Source organism: Jaculus jaculus, chromosome X (genome assembly GCF_020740685.1).
Source record: "Jaculus jaculus isolate mJacJac1 chromosome X, mJacJac1.mat.Y.cur, whole genome shotgun sequence".
NCBI lineage: Eukaryota > Metazoa > Chordata > Mammalia > Rodentia > Dipodidae > Jaculus > Jaculus jaculus.
Window position 1 is genome coordinate 90,734,318 of NC_059125.1, and position 12,119 is coordinate 90,746,436.

At 38.4% G+C, this 12,119-nt stretch overlaps 1 pseudogene; it reads left to right on the plus strand.

Annotated features, from left to right (window-relative positions):
- Positions 1 to 1,771: 1,771 nt before the first annotated feature.
- LOC101614152 overlaps positions 1,772 to 12,119 on the plus strand; it is a 49,935-nt pseudogene continuing 39,587 nt past the window's right edge.

Here is a 12,119-nt window from a genome sequence, read left to right on the forward strand (position 1 = left end):
TTTGGTTGTTGTGATCTGCTTCTTGTAGGCATTTGTGTTTGGTTATTTGTTTTTTCTCTGTTGTGAATTTCCTGTAATACTTTCTGTAGTTTTGATTTTGTGTTCATATAATTGTAATGCTGAGTTTTGTCATGGATAGTTTTCCTTTCACCATCTATTATAAGGGAGACTTTTGCCGGATAGAGTAGTTTGGGCTGGAAGCCATAGTTTCTTATAGTTTGCAGTGTTTCATTACAGGCCCTTCTAGCTTTCAGGGTTTCCATTGAGAAGTCAGAAGTAATTCTGATGGGGTTACCTTTGAAAGTGGTTTTTCCCTAGCTGCTTTTAGCATATACTCTTTGGTGTCAATGTTAAGAGTCTTAATGTTAATATATTTTGGGGAGTTTCTCCTTTGGTCTAGTCGGTTAGGAGTTCTGTTTGCTTCTTGTATCATGATGGGCCTTTCTTTTAAGAGATGGGGCAAGTTTTCTTCAATTATTGTGTTAAATAAGTTCTCCATGCCTTTGGTCTGAAATTCTTCTCCTTCTGGTATCCCAATGATTCTGATATTAGGACGTTTAAGTGTATCCCACAATTCCCTCTTGTTCTGTTCACAGGAACTTTTGAACTTACTGAAATTTTTGGACTCTCGAACTGTTTCTTTCATCCTGTCTTCCAGATCAGAGTTTCTATCCTCCACTTCATTTACTCTATTCTTGAGAGCCTCTAGCGTGTTTTGGACTTCTTCAACTAAGTTTGCATTTTTTGCTACTTTCCTATTCATCACTTCCATCGCTCTGTCCAGCTCCCTTTTCACTTCATTTTTCTGATTTTCTTGATTATTCTTGGAAATCATTCTTGCATTTCTTTATGTTTTCATTTAGTGTGGCCAGATGATTTTTAAGGTCCTCTTTTTTTTTTTTCACTCTCCCTCAACTCTCTTAGCTCTCTTTGAATTCCTTTCACTGTCTTATCATATTGCTCTAGCTTAGTGATGGTAGCATCCACACGATTATCTGTCCTTTGTAGCTTTCCTGCAAGTTCTAGCTGTAGGTTGGTCAGGGTTGCATTGCTCATAGCTTCCACTTGATATTCTGATCCTAAACACTCTTCTATGTTTTGGTTATATGTAATCCTTGTTGGACTGGGTGGTCTGTCTGGATTTTCTTGCATTTTATTTTTCATGTTATTTCTTTTGCACTGTGGTCTACCCATGTCAGTGTATGGGCAGGTAGGTGGGTGGAGCAGCCTGGGCTCTAGCTCAATGAGAATCCAAGGCAGCCTGGGGCAGTTGCAAGCAGCCTGGGTTTTTGTTCTCTCTTGCCAAAGCCGCATATCTACTGCCTGACAGGGGCTCCAAAGTTGCCTGAATTCTCACCCAGTAATGCACCAAATCTGCCTGCCTTCAAGCTTGAAAGGGGACTGAGGTAGCAAGCCCTGAAGCTGCCCAAAGTCTGGCTGGGAACACTGGGACCTGCAAACAGTCTGTGCTCTCCCGCCTCAGGGGAGTGCAGGAAGGGTGGCGACAGACAGGTAGGTGATGGCACCTGAGCTGCACTAGTGACTCAGGGTGGACTTGTGTGGCCATTGCTGTGGGACTGGGCCTGCTGCACATGCAATTGTAGTGCAGAGGCAGCTGATGTGGGCATGGGATTGGGACACAGCAGAGGCTGGCCTGTGGGGAAGCGATCGGAGCACAGCAGTGGGGGGTCTGGCAGCCGCCTAATCACAGCAGCGGTGGCTCCTGTAGGTGTGCGAATCGAGCACAGCCAGCACACGCAATCAGAGCACAATGGCGGATGTCCCTGTGCAGTCAGCGCAGCGGGCAAGCGATGGGAGCACAGCGGCTTGGGGCACAGTGGCTGTATGGGGGGGGGGTAGACTACCCACCCAAGAGGGGATCCGTGATTCCCTGTTTTTCCCCACTCTGTGCCCTCCCACTGGCAAGAAGACCCTGATAACCTTTAATATCTTGCCTTTCTTTCCCTAGTATCTGCAGCGCAGGTAGGCAGTCGCCATCTTGGCCAGAAGTCCACTATATATGCATTTTTAAGAAATATCTTCTACTAGAAGTCAGGCATTTTAATTTAATTTAATGCCTGTTAATGCATTTACTAAATACTCTCAAGCCATGGAATAAAACAATGTTGTGTATCTATACCATTAACAGTAGAATTGTATTGATCACTTTTATCTTCTCTACCATACCTAATACTGTGTTTTATATGCTTAAGACTGCCAATAAATGGACTGTAATATAGTCCAAATTTTAGTAATTATCTGGATAGCAGTTATATTACAAATGCAAAACACAATATAAATTATAGCATTGAAATGCAATGGTCACAAAGTGTAACAGCTTCAGGTTCACTACAATGAACTTCCAGACCAGGCACAGTTATGGAGGAAGGGATTTATTGAAGCTTACAGATCCAGGGGAATTACCACAATGGCAGAAGTAGCTTTTCACAGCACCAAACATGGAAAGAGAGAAGCACAAGCCAAAAGTCACAGGGAACAACACACTTCAGGAACTCTAGCTAGGCACACTTTGCATATCTTTAGAGAGAAATCTCAAACCCTCCACACCTTAAGATTTGACCAGTGACACCACCTCCAGCCAGGTGGCTGCAGATGCAAACTACAAACTAATAAAACACTGAATATATCCAGTGCCATCTATTAAAACTACCACACAATATTTCTTATTTCCTTCTTTACGTGTTCCCTTACTCAGCGTTTGATATTGGAAATATGAGAATATAATATATTGGAAATATGAACATAAAATTGCTGAATACATCAAGAAATGTCATATTTTTCTCATCATTCATACCTATTTGGTTAGCTTTTCCTGTATCTTTTTTCTTTAATATATTCCTTAGCCTGTATATTTTCCTGGGCCCTTTGTAACTTTCCAAAATTCAAATATACATGAGAATTTTCATTATCAATTGTAAAACAGATTTATTTTTATAAAAACTGTCTCTTCTCCAAATTGTCAGATTATTGTGTCTATTAAATCCCTAAAGAGAAAATGTGCATACTCTTATTCAATTGAGTCTTCTATTATTTAAGAATTTTTTTTTTTAAAGCATGTCAGTGTATCTGAACCTCTTTAGTTAGGGGTGATTGCTACTTTAACTTTGAATAAGAAATGATAAAACTTAATAACTTCAAGAAAGTCATGTTTGTTCTTTACAGATAGTGAGTGAGTGGGAAATTCTCAATCTGGAAGTAAATTTAGATGTAGAAACTAAGTATTTCACATGTATTGTGTTTTAGGAAAGTAAGAATTCCATATTAATAGAAGAAAATGAGCCTTTAATCCCAGAACTTGGGAGGCAGAGGTAGAGGATCATCATGAATTTGAGGCAACTCTGAGACTGCATAGTAAATTCCAGGTCATCTTGGGCTAGAGCAAGAATCTACCTCAAAAAACAAAACCAAAAAATAAAAATAAATAAGTAAGGAAAAGCTGTCATATGCTATATAATGTATGATCAATGAGGATATTATGTTAAGTGAAATAAAGCAGTCATAGAAGAACAAATATTTCTTGATTCCACCTACATATCTAAGTTAGTCATATGCATAGTAACAGATGGTAAGATGGGGGTTGCCATTGGTTGGAGGGTGGGGAAAATAGGGAGTTGTCATTCAATCAGTACAGTTTCAATTACAGAAACCATGGAGTTCCACATATCAGCTGAATAACCTGATGCCTATATTTAACAATACTTTATTGTACATGTAAAATTTCTCAAGAGGTCATATGTTGTATGTTTTATAATAGAATTTTTAAAATTCATATTCATTTTAGTCCTTTTTATCCTTTCATGGCTACTGTTACAGAAACATCTTCCTTTTTTAAAAGAGAAATTTGGCACCAACTAACTTTAATATGTACTAAGGCATTTTGTCAGTCTAAAAATTATGTTTCTGTTTAATCATTACAAGGGAAATCAAATTTGAAAAGCTTCTGAGTGTCCACATAATATTTTGAGATCAAAAGTACATTAAAATCAATGTTTGTGATTCCAGCTCCTTTTACTATCTGTAACAGGTGGAAGCAAATGCATAAGCAGCCCATTTGTTTCTTATGGTATTAGCCTCATTATAGCAGGGTTCAGGGAAGGTTTATTTTCCATATCTTTTCCTAGTATGTTTTACTGAGATTGGAATGGCTTTCAAAATGTGAAACAGATGTTAGGTATTTCATTGTCCTTCATGATAAAAGATAATACTGCTGACATGATTTCTTCCTGGAATGTGTATTACAGTCTGTCTTTCCTTCCATACTTATCTCTCCATGTGTCCTTTACTTACTGTCTATAATTGCTTTCAGAACTTGTCATTGGTAATGATTAGAGTTATAGTTTATAAGCATCTAGACTCAATTTGAAGCATTCAACTTTTAATTTTGAAGCTGTGTTTTGTTTGTTAGCTGTTGTGTTCGAAATTATAAACCCTAGTGTAACATTAATTCATAATGTGATTTTTGTTGTTGTTGTTTTTCTTCAAAGTAGGGTCTCACTCTAGCCCAGGCTGACCTGGAATTCAGTATGTAGTCTCAGGGTGACCTTGAACTATCAGTGATCCTCCTACCTCTGCCTCCCAAGTGCTGGTATAAAAGGCATGCACTACCACTCCTGGCTTCACAATGCGATTTTTTGACTTTTTGAAACTGTATCAGAGCATGTGGAAAGGATTAAATTCTCTGAGTCAGTGAATGAATGTCTTTCACCAGATTAAACTTGCTTTCTCTTTAATTTTCCTTGTTGTTTAATTTATTTCCCTTTTCCTCCTTGGTAAATACAGCAAGATCACAGGGCTGTACTTCCACACATGTAGCATTTTGACCATGGTGCATTTATATTAGGAAAGTGTGCACTCATATCCCCCAGGAGGACAATCAGTTTGTGGACATACTTGGATGTCAGAATGAAAAAGAACATCACTGGCCCAAAATGCCTGTGGGTTTTGTTTCATTTTAAAGTCAGATAGTATGAGAAGAGTGTGCTTTTCCACTGACCCCCTGCTAAGTATCACAATTGAGAGCTTAATACAATATTCCAGATATGTGGGTTCATGGAGGCCTTTCAAACTTGATGCTTCTCTTCTTTGAAAGCAAAATATACATCATATTGACTTCCTTTGCAAACCAAACAGTATTAAAGATGTATGACCTTACCTCCAAGTGTTCTTAAAAAAATCAAAACTAAAAATCTTTCACTCTGAGAAAATAGCACAGTAACAGACATGGATTACTACCCTGGAGCTTGCCAAAATGCTAATAAATCAAAGATTAATAATGGAGAGAAACGAAAACAACCTCTAAGAATGAGAAGAATACAACCCAACAGAGAGTAAAACACCAACATGCAAATTATTCTACTTTTATCAACCATTGAAATGCTAGCTTGACAGTGCCCTTCATATTTGCTTACCTTACTGCCCATTTAACCATGTTGGTGTACTACAAAATTTGGATTTTACACCTCAACACTTTCTGACAACCACTTGAAATTATGATTTATTTTCATTCTCAGAAAAACAAAAAAAAATTAATACTTGTGATTATCAGTTTACAATCATTGGCCACTTTCTTGTGCTTCTGAACATATCACCTATAATGATATTCATAATTATAATTTTAAAATATTTAATGTTCATATTAGCTTTATGAGATAGACAGTATTATTATCATGATTTATAAAATGAAATGCTAAGATGGAGCAGTGATGGATCTTGCTTAATTTCTTGAAACTAATGAACAGAAAAGTTAGCCTTTGAAAGCTAGAGTGATACCTGGACCTAAATGCTTAATTGCTAACTTAACAGCTTCCTTGTGCCTTCTTGACATGAGCAATATTCTCATTTTTAAATAACACAAGAAGTACTCATATTTATATCAACTCTCTGCATTAAAATCGCCCTATTACTATTTTGGATAGAGTAAAAGAGTCAAGATTTTGTTGGATTCCTGAGGTAAAATGGAGGAATAGGCCAGAAATATATATGATGATAGAGATTTGCTAACTAATTTCATGGTCTGTTTGGAAAAAATCCAAAAGGGTACTTGTTCAAGAACAGATCACTAAGTCAGCAGGTGATTGCCTTTAACTGTAATACTCATATAGATATTAAAGAACAGAATGAATGAGATATTTAGAGCCAATGAAAGCAATAAAATGAGCAGTAATTACAGAGGCTGAAAACTGTGCAAAACCTTGAACCTAAAAAGATCAGGATTGCAGCGACACAATGTGAGCAGTATCTACGCAACATCAGCAAGAATGATCTTAAGTTGGAACCTACCTTTTTCCTCATGTTTGAAGATTTTAGAGGATTTCTGTTAAACCAGGCATCATTAAATTTGGTTAAACTAGAGAAATAAATGAAAAGATCTATCATTTTCTTAACAAGGCTAGACAATAAAAAACCTGAGGTAAAGGCAGTCTTTAAAACTTTGTTTCCTTTAAAGAATCTGCTTTCAGGGAAAAATCTGATACCAGTCATTTTTACTTCAGAGTGAATAAGGTAAGTGATGTGTTGCCTCTCCTGGAAGATTTTTACAGCTTCAGCCCTGGGGCTCATGCAGAATGAAAGTCTTGATCCAGAATCTCTAACTTAGACCACAATATGGAAATCAATTTAAGCAGAGATGCAGATCTTCACAGGATTATTGATATCAAGCCACTTTGGTTACTATTTGGACATGTCTTGCCAGTAGTATTATTTAGCCAATGAGAACATCTGATAGGCCCAGGTTGGCCTCCAACTGGTAGATGAACCTCCTGCATCAAATGCTGGGATTTCCGGTATAAGATATCACACCAGGCCTATGACGGCTCATTTAATTTTCAGCTGGAAGTCTTTGTATTTTTTTTTTTTCTATAATAGGCAGTGTAGATATTCCAAAAATTATAAATTAGCAAAACAAGGTTGTCTTTTTACTTCCTGCAGCTTTGTACAGCACAGAAGTTTCATCAGTAAGTTTCTTGTCCTGGTTGGTGTTCATAATTAAGGTGATTCAGATTCATCAGATAACTGCTATTCTTCTTATCAGTTATAATTGTTAGAATTTAGTTAAAGAGAAACAAGGAAGAATAGAAGGTTATACATTTGTGGTTGAACTACAAAAACCATGTTCTTCGTTTATAATTCATCTACTGGTTGAATGCTGGATTGGGGGACAAAGCAGACATTGACCTCATTCATCCATTGTCCTTAGAAATGAGAAGGACAAGCTGACTTGTGGTGGCTAACACCTGCAGTCCCAGCACTTAGGGCAGGGTCTCATCCACAATTTTGAGTCAGCTTGGGTTATAAAGTAAGTCCCAGAATGAAACCCTGACTTATGCTTCTCTCTTCCCCTCACTCTCTAGTTCTTTCTCTCTCTCTCTTTGAAAAGTAATAAATAACCTAAAGAAAATTAAAACACCTACACCTATTAAACTCTGTACTAAAAAAGTAAGGGTTATCTCGTTTGTCCTGTTGCTAACTTACTCTCCGTTGGAGATTCTGCTTCTCTTTTCAGATAGATGCAGATCCTAAGGGGAGAGCCACCCCATCATACCTCAAAAAGGTCCCGACTGAAACTAAGGAAAATTGGCAAAACAAGCAAAGGTGCTGTTTTCCTGATAAACCAGATACCAGCAGGAGGGGGAAGGAGACCAACACAGAGAAAAATCAACTCCTATCAAATCAGAGAGCCAGAGCCTCAGAGGCCCCCAACACCTCATCACTGTAGCAGACCAAAAATGAACTCAACATAGCTCAGGGAAATTTTGTGGAAGAGGGGGCGGAAAGTATGTCAGAGCCACATGTTGGGTCATGATACGCAGAGACATTTATCCTACCCATAACTGTGGGCCAACTCCACAATGCACGAACCATATACCTCAACAAGGAGGGGCCATTGAGGAGGGGGTAGGTCACGGATGAGCCTAATAATGGTACCAAACTGCCTGTATTTGCTGCATAGAAAACTAATGAAAAAAAGATAGTCATCATAAAAAAAAGAAAATTATTGGAAAGGAAGAAATCAAGTTATCATTATTTGCAGATGACATGATTCTATACATAAAGGACCCTAAAGACTCTACTAGCAAGCTGTTAGAGCTGATCAAAACCTACAGCAATGTAGCAGGATACAAAATAAATACACAGAAATCAGTAGCCTTCGTATATGCTAACAACAAACACACAGAGGATGAAATCAGAGAATCACTCCCATTCACAATTGCATCAAAAAAAATAAAATACCTTGGAATAAACCTAACCAAGGAAGTAAAGAATCTATACAATGAGAACTTTAAAACACTCAAGCGAGAAATTGCAGAAGACACTAGAAAGTGGAGAAACATCCCTTGTTCCTGGCTTGGAAGATCAATATCATGAAAATGGCAATCTTACCTAAAGCAATCTACACATTTAATGCAATCCCTATCAAAATTCCAAAGGCTTTCTTCATGGAAATAGAAAAAACAATCCAAAAATTCATTTGGAATCACAAAAAACCTCGAATATCTAAAATAATACTGAGCAACAAAAAAGAGGCTGGTGGTATCACCATACCTGATTTTAACCTATACTACAGAGCCATAGTAACAAAAACAGCATGGTACTGGCACAAAAACAGACATGTAGATCAGTGGAACAGAATAGAGGACCCAGATGTAAGCCCAGGTAGCTATAGCCACCTGATATTCGATAAAAATGCCAAAAATACTCATTGGAGAAGAGACAGCCTCTTCAGCAAATGGTGTTTTGAAAACTGGATAAATATCTGCAGAAGGATGAAAATAGATTCTTCTCTCTCGCCATGCACAAGAATTAAGTCCAAATGGATTAAAGACCTTAACATCAGACTGGAAACTTTGAAACTGCTAGAGGAAAAAGTAGGGGAAACCCTTCAACATATTGGTCTTGGCAAAGACTTTCTGAATACAACCCCAATTGCTCAGGCAATAAAACCACAGATTAACCACTGGGACCTAATGAAATTACAAAGATTTTGCACTGCAAAGGACACAGTGAAAAAAGCAAAGAGGCAACCTACAGAATGGGAAAAAATCTTCGCCAGCTATATATCTGATAGAGGATTAATATCTAGGATATACAAAGAACTCAAAAAGTTAACCAATAAGGAATCAAACAAGCCAATCAAAAAATGGGCTAAGGAGCTAAATAGAGAGTTCTCAAAGGAAGAAATACGAATGGCATATAAGCACCTAAAAAAATGTTCTACGTCACTAGTCATCAGGGAAATGCAGATTAAAACTACATTGAGATTCCATCTCACTCCTGTCAGATTGGCCACCATCATGAAAACAAATGATCATAAATGTTGGCGGGGATGTGGAAAAAAAGGAACCCTTCTGCACTGCTGGTGGGAATGCAATCTGGTCCAGCCATTGTGGAAAACAGTGTGGAGGTTCCTAAAGCAGCTAGAGATTGATCTACCATATGACCCAGCTATAGCACTCCTAGGCATATATCCAAAGGACTCATCTCATTTCCTTAGAAGTACATGCTCAACCATGTTTATTGCTGCTCAATTTATAATAGATGGGAAATGGAACCAGCCTAGATGTCCCTCAACAGATGAGTGGATAATGAAGATGTGGTACATTTATACAATGGAGTTCTACTCAGCGGTAAAGAAAAATGAAGTTATGAAATTTGCAGAAAAATGGATGGACCTGGAAAGTATTATACTAAGTCAGGTAACCCAGGCCCAGAAAGCCAAGCGCCACATGTTCTCTCTCATATGGGGATCCTAGCTACAGATGACTGGGCTTCTGTGTGAGAATGAAAATACTTAGTAGCAGAGGCCAGTAAGTTGAAAAGGAGACATAAAGGGTGGAGAAAGGAAGGGAGGAGGATACTTAATAGGTTGATATTGTATATATGTAATTACAATGATTGTAATGGGGAGGTAATATGATTGAGAATGGAATTTCAAACGGGAAAGTGTGGGGGTGGGGAGGGAGGGAATTACCATGGGATATAGTTTATAATCATGGAAAATGTTAATAAAAATTTAAAAAAAAAAGAAAATTAAAAGAGAAAAAAACTGATAAGGACACTGTAGTGAATAAGAAGATATAGACATGACTGGATGGAAAGGTCTATCTGGTTCTACACAATTTGGTTTGGTGTAGGAAGAGTTAAATGATTTCAGTGGACAAAAGGTGCTTGTAGCTCTGCTAGTTTGTTTTCTACACTAGACTGATATGCTTACAAGGTATCATAGTGCTGGAAAGAAGTGACTGGAGTACTGAGTAATATCTCGATCACACCTTCCAAGGCTCAGGGTATAATGCGGAAGAGGTGGCAGAAAGAATGTAAGAGCCAAAGGAAGGGTAGGACTCCTTACAACGTGCTCCCTCCAGACATAAAATGACCTGGATATCCATGACCTCACAGTGCCTGACACTACCTACATAAGACCATCATAAGAGGAGGAGTAGATCATGACATCAAAATAGAGACTGATTGAGATGGGGAGGGGTATGATGGAGAATGGAATTTCAAAGGGGAAAGTGGGGGAAGGGAAGGTATTACCATGGGATTTTTTTTTTTATAATCATGGAAGATGTTAATAAAAATTGAGAAGAAAAATTAACATGTATTTAAACTTAAATCTTAACAGAAATTCTCAAATATTTTCAAGTATTATATTGTTCTTGTGGACCTACCACTTTCTCATTGTATAAGCTTGTGGACTGGCTATTTATACTCAGCGTTTTAGTTGATTTCTATAAAATGGTGATGAGCAGCATGCTGTATACTTTGTGAGGTTACTGTGAGAAGTGAAAGACAAATAGTTGATTAAAAATGCTTCTTTGTCTAATGTTCACTTTGCTTTACTGTAGAAATGAGGTTAATACCAATCAGCTGACTTGGGTCCTTTTGGCCTACCTAGCTAGAAATCATGAGTAACTAAAAGGAAGTTCTTCCAGCTCTAGCAAACCTGGGCCCTTGAGTGTCAAAGGCTTAGTGCTTGGGGAAGAAGGGCCTTACAGATCCAAGCCTTGAGAGCCAGGGGACTATTGCTCCAAGTTGTAGATGCCAGACACTTATGGTTCTAGGTACTTAGGTCTGACTTCTACTTTTGGATTTTAGCCACCAATAGCCATGGAACTTGGAAGCTATTGTAACCCTTCAGCTTCCAGGAAGCAACAATATTCATTAACAGCAGCCAGAAACTTGTAGTTCCTAAGTGTGTTAAAATTTGGATATGGTCTTTGAGTGTTGCAGCTAGTGTTGCAGATCCAATGTGGCTAGTATTCTAAGTCTTGGGCTTAGAATCCTGGGATTCTTGGCTCTTGAAAGTGGCCAGTGTTATGGAACTTTGAAGTAAAGTGAATGAGATGCTTGGCCCTTGAAGTTGCAAGCTCCCTGGAGACCATCCAGCCAATGGAACAGTTTCTCTTCTCTGAGTCTTCAGTGCCGTTCATCTTTCTTCAACTTAGGCTTCTCATCCTGTCTTATCTCTTTTGGTGTCATCCCTCATCGTCTCTGCTGCATCAGCATCACATTATATTTTCCCAGGCTGCTCTCTGGAACTCTTCATTTGCCTGTCTCTGCTGCTGCCACTTTTGCCATTTCTGCCTCCTTTACGGCTACAACCTCTCCTCTGCCACTTCTGTCATCCCCTCTTAGTGTTACCAGCTCTGTCCACATCACCTATGATAAGGATCAAGTGTAGGCAAGAAAAGAACAGTTGAGAGATGCCTTTCATTTAATAGGCTTAATGTTGCATTATCAGGGTGCAGCACATAGAAGGGTGTGTCATGGCTGGCTCAAAGTAAGCGGAGTAGCAGCACCAATCATGGAAGTAATTTATGCAAATGAGTGGCCACATTTGAACACATCACATGCCTTCTCCTTTGCCACCAGGGAAAGTGTTTTCCATTTGAACTGAGTAAAAATGGCTTCTAGCAATCATAAGAGTTAGTGATGGCACACACACATCTGGCAAAAGCTGTTTGATGAGGGCCACATGAAGCCAGATGTGTGCTTTGGCCATAATAGTTGCCATGTAGCTTTCTTAAGGCCGAGCATTGATAGAGTGTTCAGAGTAGCTGGGCTTCCATGAAGGCTGTATATCTTGTTGCTTGGCTGCT